Below are 17729 nucleotides of genomic sequence, written 5' to 3' on the forward strand. Positions count from 1 at the left end.
TGGTCTGTCTTCCATGGTTCATCAGACCTTGACCTCATTTTCATGGTTCATTGGTCAATGTTTACTTTTCATGTTTTGGTTCTTTCTTGAATACTTAAAGCAACACGTTATCTTATTTCATATAGTTGGTGTATGGTCATTGGAATGATTATAGAATAAGGTGCACATGGCGGTCTGTCAGGATTTATCTGACCCTGGGTTCATTGTCATGGATCATTGATCATGTTAAGTTTATGTGGTACTTGTAGTGAATTTATCATTAAGACTATCAAAAGAAAATAATTCATAGTCAGTAAAGCAGACTAAAGCAGTCGAGATATTTCAGCGTGTGCACTCTTATTAGAGAAATTTCAATTGACCACTATTCCCAAGTTTTTACCAGTATTAAAACTGGCCTGGTCAAGACTAGAATTGACTGAGTTTTTGACAACAGAAGCTCTATCAATGATTTGCCTTCAGTTCAACACCAAATTATCAAATTATGAAAAACAAATTTTATTAATAACATCAAGATCTGACATATAAACTATAAATGCAAAGGTTCCTGAATTAGGCCAGACACATGTGTTCTTGTTCTTGTGTGTGGCAGGGTTAAACCGCTTTCTAAAGAAGGCGTTATATAGTGATGGGTGAGGCTATCATTTCGTCTGACGTATGTATCAGCAATTGCCCCTGAACCACTTGACATAATTTTATAAACTTTGACACAATCTTTCTCACATGATATACCTTTTCAAAGAACAATTTTTTAAGTGTTAGTTTTATAAATAATACCATGAAAAGCTTGTTGGTATAAACAACATTTTACAAATTCAAGCAAGATATTTGATGCGGTATTTATTGTTAAAGGTATCCAAAAGAATCCAAAAGTTTATCCCTCCAGAACATAAAGAATACGTCGTTGAATAAAATAAAGTCTTGAATCAATGACTAAAACAAGTAATGATAATATATCTGGTTGAGATCGAGATAGCACTGGTATGCAAGGTGACAGTGGATCATTTGGAAAAAAATCATGGAAAGGTATAGTTTTACACCCAATTATGATTTGTTGAGGTAAGTACTTTTAGTTTGTCCGTGTGTTATTTTATTTTAATAACATGAGATATTGTGGTGTGTTCATGGGATAAAAAATCCAACGATTATATTCAAAAGAATAGAGGGCAACACACAATTCTTCAAAAATTGACAGATGTCAATATGGTAAGTACATACACACAACTTCTGATTTAACCGTTCGGCAGATTGAATTGATATTGTGCCTGAATAATAAGATTATGGTAATATGTATTTTTGTGTAAAGGAAATACAAACAAAGATTTCATTCTCTGAAACTGAATTACAGATTGAAATGATAATTTTGCAGAATGATAAGATCATGGTCCTCTATAACAAAATATTTGTTTTTGGTGCTGATAAAAATCCAAGATGGCTGCCACTATGTGACATAGTTTCACATAGGTCCCTATCCTTTTACATTTTATTTCTCTCTTCTGAAACCAAACTTGTCATGGATGATCACTCGATAGTCCCCTTTGTATCCTATAAACCTGTCTTCCATCCAAAATGGCTACTGTTAAGACAAATAGAATTTCTTTAGATGGTTAAAACCACTTTTTTTCAGCAAAAGTGGTCTCAAGTTAAAACTTTCGATAATGAGAAAGAATTGTTTTCCCTTTATTTAATTTTTTTCTAAAAAATATATTTGTTTTGGCAGTTTTACTGATTAAGCTAATTAGGCTTATCATAACCAAAAAAAAAAAATCATTATAGAAATTATGTCTTCCTACCCTGGCTGCCACTCAGTATGGCCACCTTTAATAAAAAAAAATAGAAACAAAAATTCATTTTCTTTGAAACTGCTTGGTCAAATGGTACAGAATTTTGATGGAAAATGTCCTTGGGTGGTCATCGTTCAGAACACATTCGATGAACCCTTACAGCTAACCCATATGCCAAAAATTATAAAAATATTGCAAAAAATAATTTAACAATCTTCTCCAAAAATAGGGTGAACAATTTTTAGAATTATGTCTGATGCACCACCTACCTACCAAGTTGGCCACCTTCACCTAAGCATTGTTGGGGCGTATTGCGGTTTGATAATTTTAGCATTCCAGTTATAACATCTTTCTAAAGTATTGCCACTGTTATTTATAATTAAAAATTCAATAAGAAATTGTTTTTTTTTCAAATTTTGAAACTACTGCATACAAATAATGAGATGTTGTATGATTGCCAATGAGACAACTATCCACCAAAGTTCAAATGAAGTGGATGTAAGCAATTGCAGGCAACTATACGGCCGTCAACAATTTTTAATCATTATGCCCCTTGACACTGCCTGCCAACCAATATGGCCACTTTTAAAATTAAAATTTAATACAAACTTAGGGTTGTAGCAAGACTTGAAATGACAAGTACTATTGAGTTGTTATGTTTTGTCATTGTTAAAATTTCTACTATTTTCTATTCAAAAAGTTATGTCACATGCGTAATTTCAATTTTATTCGTGGCTACTGTGAACCAGTTGAGCGACTAGAGGGACCTTGGAGACTAATTTGTTGTAAAACTCAACATTCCTTTTTTTTACCATGATCAGTACTGATCATTAATAATCGATTGATAAAATGATAACAAAACATATAGTTTAATCCAGTTCTGGAAAAGCACTTAATCCAAAGTCCTAGGTATAAATGACATAAAAGACAATGATGGATTATGAAAATCAAAATAAATAACATAGTACCAGTAAGTCCGATATAGCTCTGATGTCTGACAGCCTTTTTAGAAATTGCTTCGGTTGTGGGATGTCAGAGTGCAGCCCATATAGAAAACATGGAAATGTGCCAACCCAGACTTGGGGCGACACATTTCTACTGAAAATCGTATTAGATCAATTTTCAAGTAGGTAAAAACCATACATTATTCAATTCTTTATTCATTTTTCTCCATGTATAATATGAACATTGTATTCATGTAAAACCACCTATAGCAATGCATGTATATTGTACACATATTGTTATGGTTGACCTACATTTGACCTAATTATTGGACTGGGATAAAATGATAACATTGAAATCTGAACAGTGTTATTATGCACTTTTTCTTTTCAGATACAAGTTGGCGAAGTCATATATCAAATTTAAAAGCATTGAAAGAGGATTGAAAATGACATTTGAGCAGACTGAAGTAAACAGAGTGATTAAAACATCAAATTGAGAGAGAGAGAAAAAAAAAACCCATCATGTAACTGTTCAATTTCAATCCATGCTGTTCATTCATAGGAATAGTTTTTTTTATTGTATTTGACTTAAGCTTGCAATGGAGGTTATTGTAGTATGATAAAAGAAAATTTAACATTGAGATCATGATCTTGTGTTATTCAGTAAAAAACAATAAATTTTGATGACCATGTATTTAAATGTTCAACAAAATATAACCATCTGACCAAAATTGTCAGGAATAAAGTAAAAATAGTAATCATGATAATGTGGATTCACTATGGTGGCGTTTTACAACAGGAGCTTTTGTTAGTACTAGTATTGACAAATTTGCAAAAAGTAACTCAAACTCATGTAACTTGTAAGGTGACGCATAATTTATTAAGTCATTTTTCATGAAAGGAGAAGGTATGACAATGTTTTTTTTTTTGGCATTTGAGTTCAAAAATCGAAAAGGTTTATAGATATACCAAATAACATCCTTCAGAAATTACTTAGTCTGTTGGACATCAGTACTTAGATTTTTTTACTGTTTTACCTCTGTGTGTCGGCCTGTAACATGTAAATTCATCACATTTTTCTGAGGATCTACAAATCCAGAGCGTCCTGAAAGTCATCAGTCTTAATGTGAAAAAGGGGCCATCTTTAACTTGCAGTGAGGTGAGAGTTTTTTGCTCCTTGTTGAAGGCCTCACGTGACTTTCAGATGAAAAACAGCAATAAAAGCGCTGTTCCTTTGCTTTTTGTGTGTTTTTCACCCACCTTCAAATTCCTATTCACAGGATACTAACATATTCTAACACAAAATTGCATGTATTGTCTAGTTAAATATGCTCTGTGGTTAAGGTCAATAGGACAGATTGCAGATAAAAAGAAGATTTGTTCACATCTAAGGAACACTCAATGCACATACTATTCACAAAACACAAATAAATATTTTGAACAGATAACCCAAGTTGATCAAAAATAGCAAAGATTTGATATAGTGTATTACTTCAGACATAAAATAAATTCCAACAAAGAAATGTCAAAACAAAGCTGATCTTAATCACAAAACTACAGTGAGGCTTTTAATAAAGCAAAAGCTCACACCAGAATAACTTCAAGTTCAAGACTCTTAGCAAAGTTTTTATGGGAATTTGCTGCTATTTGTCAACAACGCTATAGCTGTGCATTGAAAACTGATAAACAATATCATACCTGTTTTGCAGGAGATAGTTTATAGGGATTGAGTATTGTAATTGACGGACTTGTATACAGAACAGAAGCACTTCACGGTTTTATATTGACGAATTTCTAGCTTTTGTACAACTGCATATGCTGTCAGATTTAATCTTGGTTAAGATAAAGTGTTGCTGCATGAATAAGGGTATTTTTGGGGAATAATATTGATTCACTCATAGGGTCTTTGCATCGGAAATACACACATTTATTCTAAAACCAGTTGTTGGCATGATACTGGTTATGCTCTCCTTCTATGATTTATGATGGCATGATACTAGACCCCTAATGGGAAGGATTGTGGTTGATTTTCATATGATATATCCTTTCAATCAGTTTAATTGCAGTTTGGAGCTGGAATGTCAGTTACTGCTAGTAGTCGTCTGTTATTTATGTTTGCCATTGTCATTTTTCTTAGTTTCTTCTGATATGACTCTTACTTCTTATAAACTGAGTTTTACTGTGTTTGTTTATTCAACATTGGCTAGAGGTATAGTGAGAGGGACAAGATCTCACAAAACCCTGCAGCATTCTGCACCTTTCCCACGTCATGAATCTCTAGTCTTTGCTTATGTTTTTTTTTTAATTTTGGTTCATTTGTTTGTTTCGGAGTTTAGCGTGACGTCCATTTTTCAGGAAGGTTTCCATTCTCCATTCCATTACCCATCCTAGACAAACCTCATTCAGACAACTTTCAAAAACCATTGACATTTGTCGTACCTAAGTGTCGCTGGACCTCTAACGTGATGTGTAATTTCAATAACCCTTCATATGTAATTTTGTTTTGCAACATCAAAAGGTATTTAGTGAAATTCTTTAAACCACACCCAATTTGTAAAAATGGGTATATAAGAAACTGAATTAAGAAAAAAACCAGTACTTTATATCAACATTTTAAAGGTCTATCTAGTGGATAGTTGTCTTATTGGCAACCATACAACATCTCCTTATTTGTATTTATCATTATGGAAAGAGTTGTTGATATTGAACTAACAAAAAAGACTTTACAGAATGAGTGACTTCAACAAGATAAAAATAACAATGATGAACAGCAATCAAAAGTAAGTATTAAATCACTACTGAAATAAATAAGTCTAGAAACAGTATTCAAATAATACGGAAAAAATCAGTACTGAAACATAACTGAAAAAACAGTACCGTTACAGTACTAAAAAGCTCAATACCGTTACAGTACTGTAGAAATCAGTACTGTTACAGTACAGAACAAAAGTAACAGTACTGAAAAAATCAGTACTGTTACAGTACGACAAAAATCAGTACTGTAATAGTACTGAAAAAATCGGTACTGCTACAGTACTAAAAACATAAGTACTGTTATAGTACTGAAAAACTCGGTACTGAATTTACAAAAAGTAGAACATTACAATTCTATCATGAAACCGTTCAGTACTGATTTACAAGAGGGTAAAACAGTACAATAAACGTTTGAGTAAATTCTTGAGAGTGTATGGGAAGTGCTGATATTCATGCTATTTCTGAAGACTTGGCAACAGATATTATGATAGATATTTCAAATTAACATTCATTCCTGTTGCTGAAACAGTACAGTGTAATTTGTTATTGTAAGATTTAAAATAGAACATAGGAGTCAAACTACAGTTTTGGCTAATATCTAAAAAAATCAAAGCAATTAGATAAAAATTGACAGGGCTGAAATAGTCACCACTACAATCTATATCCTGAAAATTAAAAAAAAATTGTCCACCTACTTTGGAGATATTGCTTCAGAAATGTTGATGTTTAACTTTTATAGCATGTCCTTGCAATTGTAACGAAAGCTACGCATGCTATAGGAGCTAAGGTATAAATGTAAATTGAAAAAAAAAATGATAAAGTACAACGAGATGTATTTCTTTGCATCGGAAATAAACACATTTATTCTAAAACCAGTTGTTGGCATTATATTATGTTCTTCTCATGTATTTTATGATGGTATTTTTCTTAAACCCTAACGGGAGGGATTGTGCTTGATTTTCATATGATGAAGACATAATCTTTCATTCAGTTTAATTGAGGTGTTGAGCTGGCATGTCAGTAACTGCTAGTAGTCCTTTGTTAATTTATGTTATTATTGTCATTTTGCTCAATTTCTTCTGTTCCCTATTCTAACATCGGACTCAGACTTCCTTTAAAGTGAGTTTTGCTGTGCGTTTTGCTATGTGTTTTTATTCTACATTGGCTAGAGGTATAGGGGGAGAATTGAGATATCACAAAACATGCTTAACCCCGCCGCATTTTTGCGCCTGTCCCAAGTCAGGAACCTCTGGCCTTTGTTAGTCCTGTGTGTTTTTTTTTAATTTGGATCATCTATATGTTTCGGAGTTAAGTGTGACGTCCATTTTCTCTGAACTAGTACACATTTTTATTTAGGGGCCAGCTGAAACTTGCCTCCGGGTGTGGGATTTTATCGCTGTGTTGAAGACCTATAGATGGCATTTGGCTGTTTGCTGCTCTTTGGTCGGGTTATTGTCTCTTTGACACATTCCCCATGTCCATTCTCAATTTTATTATCCAACATGGACAATTTTTCAAAAATATGACTGCGTTTGGGGATTTATTGTCCCTATAATATGATATTTTTCTTCAAAATTTTAGAAGTTGTAGGCTGTTATCGTAACATTATAGGTGGTAGGCTTAATATATCAGCATTGCAAGATGTATCTACTGTTTTGAGGTTATTGCCCACTTTTTTTTTACATTTTGTGCTGTTATTTTGAAAACTTTACGAGTTATGTTAAAAGTGTTTAATACAAAGAGATCGGCATGACAAGATTTATCTATTTTAAAAACTCAACAATCCATTTCAAAATTATTTCCCCTGAAATGTTTTTTAATATTTTTTATAGTTTTGATTGATATCATAAAAAAAACACTAAGATAAACATGTAAATTACAAAAGTTATCTGAAACACAAAACAGGCATACTGGCAATTTTTTCACCAGATGAACAAGTCAATACAGGGTCAGGTGTGCCTTATGTTTGATATGTTGAATGTATATCAATGGGTTGCATTTTTACAAAGGTAAATTGTCAAGGGGTCAGTTATTTTCATCTGTCGATTAGATAGCTGTATATAATGCTATTTCACCCTTTTAAATCAACTCAAGATGTCAAAATTGTAGATGTGCTAACCGAGAACCATTTGAATGCATAATGATTTTGCCATCAAATATACAAATGTAGTTATGGGTCGTGATTTTCACAGGACTCCAATATATAAATAGAAGGAGGCGTTTTTGGACTCCTAGCTGCATGTTAATATCCAAAATCCCATGTTCTACCAACTCTTCTGTGCCCTTTCCAAATAGGATTTGTTAACCAGTACACTTGTCTTTTACTTGTTGTCGTAATACATCAAATCTGCCACAAATGGCTGTTAAATTTTTAAGCGCCTATAACAATGGAAAAAATATATGTTGAACTTGAATGAAAAAATTACACTGTCATTGTTATGGTGTTTTACTTTCCAGAATTATGCCTTGACATTTTGAATTTTTATACATAAAAATGATTAAACCATGTTGTTTTATGTTAAAAAAAAATCTGACAGCTGAAATCTGCAGGATGAAGTAAAACAGTTCTAGGCGTAATTTTGAATTGCAGTAAGGTTATAGGTTTTGCTCCATATTGAAGGCCTCAATATGACTTTAAGATGAAGAACAGCAGCTAGAGATCTTTTCGTATACTGAACATTTATTATGCACATACAGAGAATTTGTGTCATAAATCTGCAGATCATGCAGATGGGTGCAGTACTAACTGACCATATTTCCACTTTATTATGAAAATTAAATAGCCGCATAATAAATCAGTAAATTTCTTAACTCAGGATTAATTGTATAAAACAAATGACAGCAAAAGTAGAACACATTGACGACTACAACATTTTGTCCGCATCAATTTAGAATACCAGCATGTCCTCTTTTTATTCAAAAAATTGAATCATCACCAAATTTCAGTTGTTTGAATATTTCAGGCTGGCTCGTATAACAAACATATTTGACTGCATCAACCAAAACTGACAATTTTTTCACGTTAGTATGAACATCATATAGCCACATAATAAAACAGTAAATTTTGGTAACTCAGGATGGTTTGTAGAATACAAAAGAGAGCAATATTGGAACACACTGACTATAAAATTTGTTCCCATCAATTTAGAGTGCTAGCATGTCTTCATGGTCTTCTTTTTATTTAAAATATTGAATTGTCACAAAAAATCAGTAGTTTCATATCTCAGTCTGGTTCGCATAACACAAATATGTGAACTCATCAACCAAAACTGACCATATTTGCACTTTATTATGAAAATTAAAAAGTTATATCATAAATTAGTAAATTCATTAAATCAGGATGGATTGTATACAACAATGACAGCAATATTGGAACACAATGACTACACAATGTTGTCCGCGTTAATTTAGAGTGCCATAATGTCCTCTTTTTATTCAAAATATTGACTCATCACCAAAACTCAGTATTTGTAATATCTCAGGCTGGCCCGCATTCCAAAAATTGACCACATTAACCAAAACTGACTACATTTACACTTTATTATGAAAACTGAATATCTATATCATAAATCAGTACATTTATTTACTCAAGATGGATTATATAATACGAAAAAGGGGCGATGGATACCAAAGGGACAATCAAACTCATAAGTCGAAAATAAACTGACAACGCCAAGGCTAAAAAAGAAAAAGAAAAACAGACAAACAACAGTACACAAAACACAACATAGAAAACTAAAGACTGGGCAACACAAACCCCATGACAAGCTGGGGGTGATCCCAGTGATCCCGAAGGGTAAGCGGATCCGTAAAATTTTAGAAGGGATGATTTCAACTTCACTACTTGGAACTCTTGGTTTAATAGCTTCCTTGTGAGCAACAACTCTCTATTAAGAAAAACATGATAGGAAATACATAAAATACAAGCCATGGAATATCATATCAACTTGGAGATATGTACTCCGTACACAGGCGCTGCTTGAATGTTGCTACATAGAAATAAAAAGTTGATAATTTGGAAGCTGAAATCATCTCTTTTGTCGTACAGTTTTTTTTTTCAACCGACCATCATTGTCAAGATCTAGATGTAAGTCAAGATATGAGGCATACTTTACTGAATCTGTAGTATCCCTTATCTCAAGTTCGATCGGATAGATGCGTTCTAAATAGTCACCAAAAGTTGAAGTATTTAGTGAGAGAACATCATCTATATGGGTGAAAGCGAAGTTGTAGAATACTGCTAACTTCTTTTCTTTCTTCTTAAGAAGTTCCCATATGAAGTCAGCCTCATATGAGGGAAGGAACAAGTTGGAAAGAAAAAGATCACTGTTAGTTCACATGGGAATATACAAATGAGAGCATTATTGGAAAACAATGACAACAAAACTATGTCCGCATCAATTTAAAGTGCCTGCATGTCCTTTTTTATAATTCAAAATATTGACCCGTCACAAAAAATCAGTACTTTTAATATCTCAGGCTGGTTCGAATGACAAAAATATTTGACCACATCAACCAAAACTGACAATATTTCCATTTTATTCTGAAAACTAAACATGCTAAATAGCCGCATAATAAATCAGTAAATTTGTTAACTCAGGATAAATTGTATAATACAAAAAAGAGGCGATGGATACCAAAGGGACATTAAAATCATAAGTCGAAAATAAACTGATAACGCTAAGGCTAAAAACAAAAATGACAAACAACAGTACACAAAACACAACATAGAAAACTAAAGACTGGGTAACACAAACCCAATGACAAGCTGGGGGTGATCCCAGGTGCTCCGGAAGGGTAGGCTGATCCTGCTCTACATGTGGCACCCGTGTAGTTGCCAAGGTTAGTACATACCCGGTGGTAAGTCTAATTCGGTAGGTCACATTCGGGAAGAAGGGAACGGGATTGTAGTTACGACAATTGGAGCATAGCCGTTGTCATCTGTGGAACGGAAACTCCATAACGGTCAACCAACTCGTGATGGCGTCCGTAAAATTTAAGAAGGGATGATTTCAACTTCACCACTTAGAATTCTGTGTTTAAAAGCTTCCTTGTGAGCAGCAACCCTCTATCAAGACAAACATGATAGGAAATACAAGCCCTGGAATATAATATCATCTTGGAGATATATACTCCGTACAGTTAGCTCTGTTGGAATGTTGCTACATAGAAATGAAAATTTCACAAGTGTGAAGCTGAAACTATCTCTTTTGTCGTACAGTTTTGTTTTCAACCGACCATCATTGTCAATTCTTAGATGTAAGTCAAGTTTTTAGAGAGACTTAACTGTATATGTAATAACCTTTATCTCAAGTTCGATCGGATAGATGCGTTCAACATAGTCACCAAATAATGAATTTTTTAGTGAGAGAACATCATCTATATGGCTGAAAGTGAAGTAAGAGAATACTGATAACTTCTTTTCTTTCTTCCAAAGAAGTTCCTTTATGAAGTCATCCTCATAAAAATAAAGGAACAAGTCGGCAAGAAAAGGAGCACAGTTAGTTCACATGGGAATATACAAATGACAGCATTTTTGGAACACAATGACTACACAATTTTGTCCGCATCAATTTTAAGTGCCAGCATGTCCTCTCTTTATTCAAAATATCGAATCATCACCAAAAATCAGTACTTTTCATATCTCAGGCTGGCTCAAATGAAAACAATATTTGACTGCATCAACCAAAACGGACCATATTTCCGCTTTTTTATGAAAAGGTGTATAGGCGCCATAAAATTCAGTAAATTTGTTAACTCAGGATAGATTGTGTACTAAAAATGACAGCAATATTGGAACACAATGAGTACAACATGTTGTCTGTATCAATTTAGAGTGCCAGAATGTCGTCTTTGTTTTCAAAATATTGAATAAACGCCAAAAATCAGTAGTTTTAATATCTCAGGCTGGCTTGCAAATCAAAAATATTTGACCACATCAACCAAAACTGACCATACAGATAAGAGCAGTCCTAACCTGTACAAAAATTAACTTGGAGCAGACTTTTTGAGTGCTTTCCAAGCTAACTTAAGAAATTTTAAGCAGACACGCAAGTTAACTTGATCGGTGGTAGACCAAACATAGGCCTTCCTTTTTAGGACTACTGCAGACCTATTGAAACGTCTGCTCCCGACCAGACCTGTGGACAAGACTGCTATTGACCAGTCCTGAGGACAGGTCTGCCCGCCTAAGGATAGGTCTGCATATGACAGATTGCCGTGTTTAAGACTTTTCATATCAGACCTGAGTTTTTCTTATGTAAACAATAATCGTATTGTTCTTTTTTTCCCAGTACAGCAAATTACTGTTTTGTTCACGCATCGATGATAATATAACGGAATTTGATAAGACTGTCGTACAAGTGAGAGGTTTTGCGCTATAAAACCAGGTTCAATCCACCATTTTCTACATTTGAAAATGCCTGTACCAAGTCAGGAATATGACAGTTGTTGTCCATTCGTTTGATGTGTTTTGTCATTTGATTTTGCCATGTGATTAGGGCCTTTCCGATTGAATTTTCCTCGGAGTTCAGTATTTTTGTGATTTTACTTTTTACTATACTCGTTAGTGTCTCTTTATACATATTATACAAATTAAACATTTCTTTTTTTCATTTTGTATTTTTATATACATAAAATAATGGCTATAGAATTTCACACTTGTTGATCAACATATATACATGCAACTATCAATGATAAAAACATCATTGGTTACTTGCTTAGTTCCCCCAGTCTCTTTTTTTACAGTCTCTTCCCAAATATGATTTTATGCATTACATGGATTTTTCATCATAATTCACCTTGTTTGCCTTGGATTTGCAATTCTGTTTTTGACAAATGTTCAAAACGAAAATTGTATAGTGTCCGGATATATAAGGTGTTGAATAGTTATGAACTAGCTCGTAATTGTGGCAGATTCATTTTTACCAATTATAAATGATATCTGGGACGTCCGATAAAAATAAACTCTTCCTGAACATGAATGAAATATTTGACCCCGGACGTTTAGCTACCATCAAACTAATCAATCAACAGACATAATATGCTTACAGTCAGTCAGTATACTATTCCTAGATGATACCATTGTATAGAATAGAGAAATGTGTTACACAGTACCGTACAATTCTAAAAATAAACCAAACTAGAAATTTGTGTACTTGACAATTAAAAAAAAAGAATGAAACAAAAGCGTTTTCAATTCTATTATCTTTATATTCTTATTTTATCTAGAAAGGTCATTGGCAATTTAATGTAATGTTGAAAAGCGACAATACCTAAAAAAAAAACGTTAAAATGTGTGAAGTAATTATTCTTATTTACATTTTCCCTGACATTTTATTTTTAACAACTTTTATCAGTTAGTTTTTCATGTTTTCGGAAAAGAGATGTTATCGGATTAAGTTTTAAAAGATTACAACGTTTGGTCATTATCAAGCATGTTAAATCTACATTTCGGTGAAGGGTCGGAAGTTGTTTTTTTTTCTTGTTATCACGGCTTCCTCCACCAAGAAAACAGAACACCACGATTAAATTGAGATATTGTTGAAAGTGGCGTTAAACTTTTATATGGAGAAGTTAATTTTATTATCTTTGGGTCCGGAGGATATTTTGAAAATGGAATATTCATTTTCACCTCTTGCAAAACAAAGTCTGCTAAATTATTTGTCGGGCATTTTTTTTCTTCGATTTCCTTCACTTTGTTTTGCCTAATATTCACTATACACTCCGCTTTCTAAATTGAACGGTATATAGTGATGGGTGAATGAGTCCATCCGTCCGTTCTTTCGTCCCTCTGTCCATGCATTGCATTCATACCCAGATAGGAGTAAACAATACGAATCACATATAGCTCGTGAAAAGTGGTTTTCTTGAACATTAAAACGATGCGCAGCAAGACAACCTTCTTCTGTAGCTCCCTGCTTCTTAATTTTTTTTTATAGAAATAGTACTGTGTCCACCTGTGTCAGCCTGTTGCCACCAGTTTCTATAATTGTAAATAGAAATACCGTTGTGTCCACGTGTGTCCGCCTGTAGCCCCCTCTTTCTTAAACTTTTAGATAAAAATTATGTTGTTTCCAGCTATGTCCGCCTGTAGCCCCCTGATTCTGTAATTTGTATATAGAAATTACACTGCATGTGTCCACGTGTGTCCGCCTGTAGCCCTGTTTCTTTAAGTTTTATATAGGAAATAATACTGTGTCTAGCTGTGTCCGCCTGTAGACACCAGTTTCTATATTTTTTACATAGAAATAGCACCGTGTCCAGCTGTGCCCGCCTGTATCCCCTGTTTCTTTAAGTTTTATATAGGAAATAGCACTGTATCCACTTGTGTCCACTATTTATATTTTTTAAAATATATAGATATAACGATGTGTTCAGACTAGTACTGATTTTTTTAAGCCACACATCCGTGTCCTTGTATCCCCGGACACAAAATGCATGCTAGCTATATTTTGCAACGAAAATAGGACACATCTGTTGTGGAGGGACAAACTGAGTTATTTAACTATTAAACATATTCTAATCATATCACTTAATGTATATATTTGGACTTATGGCCGTAAAATCAGTCATTCCCATTCTTGACTCTTACATATATTTTTGTTAAGTTTTGTTTTGCACTCCTAAATCAAACAAATACAAATGAATATATGAAGATCTACGTAAGGCCAATGCACGTCTTAAAATTTGGAGTCATAACACACCACAAAGCTAAACTATACTACGCCGGGAAACTTTTCAATGCAATTGCATTTTGAGAAAGTCCGCACTTAAATCTTGTATCGATATTGGTATTTAACATCAGCTCAGTATTTAAATCCCTTTCCTAACAAGTCTAATATAGTGCAATACCTTGTGGTAAAATGTTCTTTAAAATCAATTAATCGGTTTACCAGGCATTGTGAAAATAATGTTTATCCACAGACAGACATATAAAGCTCCCTCAAAATTTTGTTTTACATGCAGTTATAATAATTACATACCTTCTGTCTCGTAGCTAAATCCTTCTGATTTTTTCTTTCTTGGTAATGCCTATTGCTTTCCTTTTCCTTGCTTGAAAGTCTCTTAGTATTGCAAGTTGTTTTGTATGAACACCTGGAGATAAGCCTATTTTTTGTTGACCTGAAAGATATATTTATTCTATATTTTTATAATCTAAAAATTTATAGTAGGTTAAGTACTTTGAGCTTACAATAGTACTTTTTTAAAACTGGTTTTTATTTAATGTTCTTTTATGCATGCTTTGCTAATCTAGTGATCAAAGGAGAGTTGAAATCTCAAATACAAGTTTAACTCAGCCACTATTAATGTGTCTGTCCCAAGTCAGGAACATTGTCAATTACTGATTCACATCATATCTGTGTTTTGTGTTATTGGAAACTTGTTGTTGAGGTAGATCTTTGATAATTTATGTTTTATTCGATCACCTTTTAAAGACTAGGAATGATTTAGAGCTTGATATAATTAATAGACAACTGCCTTTGTTGAAAATTATATGTTTGCCCCTAGATGTCTTGCTTCTTTCCCTTTTTGTGTGTTTTCTCAATGACGTATATACTCCATATCTCCTTTTTTTTCATACAACTTGCTTTAAGTATCATGCATACCTTCAACAAATAGCTGTCCATCATTTTTATGTGCAACTGATGCAGCAACCCTCACATTTAGACTTGATGAGCCACTATAAAATGTGCCTTAGGAGCTTTTGACGCAACACTCTTATCAAAACTCTCATTGCCCTGAGTACTTCCTAGCTTTGACAACTTTTTTGCTCTGTTTTTTATATCCTTTCATTAGGTCCATGAATGCGGTCTGAAGAGGTATATCTTTTAATGGCTTTCCGAAATGTAACGATAAGTATTTCTTTGAATGATTTTCTTTGTGGGAACACCATGATTCATATCAAAATGAATGGTCACCAAAAGGATGTCTTCCTACAACTTCTTATCCATTCTCAACTTCTTTAGAGTTATCTTGATTTTGGCACAGCATATAGTTAAGGCAGTTTATTAAGTATTTAATCATCTTTGGTGTCAATTTCTTATGTTTTGGATTAGAAAGGAAAGTGAGTTTGCAATATTCTTTTTAACATGATTTCTGTCAGACATTTTTTTAATATTTGAATTTACAGATTTTCTAAGTCTTGCAATTGTAGTTGTATCATCATCTGCTATAATTGTACCAACATTGGTTCCTTTACTTTTGATGCTTTCAACCATTTCTACAACCATATCCTGTTCCATTGCCTTTGAACTGCCATCCCAGTTCATTCTGCAGTCTCATGCAATTTTGGCTCCACTCCTTTTCTGGTTGCTTCATCACACATTTTGAAGAACTTGCTTCGAACACTAAAGCCTAAACCTTTTCCTGTTTCTGTACCAATCATGGAACAGTGACCTGTACAATTCAGAATATCAATTTGATTGTATATCAATAAAATAATTCAGCTTTGTTTTAAATTGTGTGCAGTTAAATATATATTGCCATTCACTACTCTCTTAAGACACTTTATAAAAGGAATAATTGAAGATCACTCAAAGTAAACACAATATTTTCTTTGTCTCATATTGTCCTGAACATGCATGAAATATTTGCCACTGGACATTTAGCAACCAATAATCAATCAATCGTTGCTTCATCCAATATTCACTTTGTTTTAACAAATAATGGATATTTTGAAAATATTAATTTGATGTTGGTTTTGCCCATCCAAATTTAAAATTGTTGCTAAAAGAAAAGAAAACCTATTTGAGAAGTTTTTCATCATATATACCTGAAAGACTGTCATATGACCTGCCACTTCCTCTTTTCTGCTATGCACCATCAACACTCACAGTCAATTCATTACTATCAAATTTCCTGCAAAAAGAAGTATATATATATATATATATATATATACTGTATAAATGACATAACTTAATTATAATGGTTGGAATCTACTGGTTTGTACTATATGTCTGTCTAAAACAATATGGTTGTCGTGTTTGTAATAACAGACTGAGTATATCTGGAAGTTTAATTTTACTGTATTCCATCGTAAACCCCTCATTGAGATTGTTTCTGAGAAACACCCTCTTGTTTGAAAATCACCTGTAATCTATAGATATGCCAAAAGTCTAGTGAGAAATACTTTATTGATGTACTGCAAAGAGTTTAGATATGGACTTAACTAAAAAACTAAACCAAATAAGGATAAACGAGGTTATATGATAAAATCTATTTATATACCCTGAAAGATTTGGCATGAAAATTCCATAAAACAATTCTTAGAATTAATTGTTCCAGATGGTGTAAAATATTCACAACAGTATAAATTGAACACTGATATCATTTATTACTGAACTGCTTGAATAAGAGTTGTTCCCCTTAGACAAATATTTTAGTCTGGTCTTTACAATTTGCTTCTCCAAACACCAGCATTAAATGATTGTTTCTAAAACCTTACAAGTTTTCAATATATTTACTTTTGGAGCCTTTTTATATTGTTTTTATGAAATGGGGTATATGTGGGACTTACTGTTTGGTGATATCAATTTCTTCAGATAAACATGCAGCTATGGCATTCTCTGCTACAGTTTCAATTGCACATTCCGATTCATTTTGCCGTTCACTGAGTAAAGTTTTGCTCACAGGTGGGATATTGAGAGCTGTGATAAAGGAATTAACTTGTCTACCACCAATTCTAGTATGCACCATTTCTGAAAGTAAACATAAAATTACCCTGTCAGCTTTTACAATAATTACAAAATATTACATACCTGTGGCTAATTTGTGTTGGCATCCCATATTTTGTCATGTCTTTTCCCAGTGTGAACATTGTTGATGTGCAGACATCTAGTATTATAACATGGTATCTTAAAGAATAGAATGAAATGATCAATTTATTACTTTTACAGAGTGAATGCACTCAATCAGTACATATATTTGGTACAGTCTATATGCTGTAATAATAGCAACTTTTATTGAAAATGAGAAATTCGAGTACAAGTGTAAAAATCGAGATTTATTTTCTTATAGTATAACCTATGTGAAAGCTGTAGTCCTCAGATTTAGTGTTTTCAAAATAAGACCTTATTAATTAGTGCTTCGCAGAAAAAATATCTTGGGGGCGGGAACACAAGGTAAAAATAGGTGTACAAGTAACAGTACATCCAAGTAAATGAAATAAATACCCACAAACAAAAATAAAAAAATTCTGGTTACATTTGTATTTACCTCTGTGAATCTTTTTTACTATGATTGTTGGGTG

At 33.1% G+C, this 17729-nt stretch overlaps 1 pseudogene; it reads right to left on the reverse strand.

The window, feature by feature from the left end:
• Positions 1 to 231: 231 nt before the first annotated feature.
• On the reverse strand, positions 232 to 17266 carry LOC127737809 (uncharacterized; annotated as a pseudogene).
• Positions 17267 to 17729: the final 463 nt, after the last annotated feature.

Source organism: Mytilus californianus, unplaced genomic scaffold (assembly GCF_021869535.1).
Source record: "Mytilus californianus isolate M0D057914Y unplaced genomic scaffold, xbMytCali1.0.p SCAF_1, whole genome shotgun sequence".
Taxonomy (NCBI): domain Eukaryota; kingdom Metazoa; phylum Mollusca; class Bivalvia; order Mytilida; family Mytilidae; genus Mytilus; species Mytilus californianus.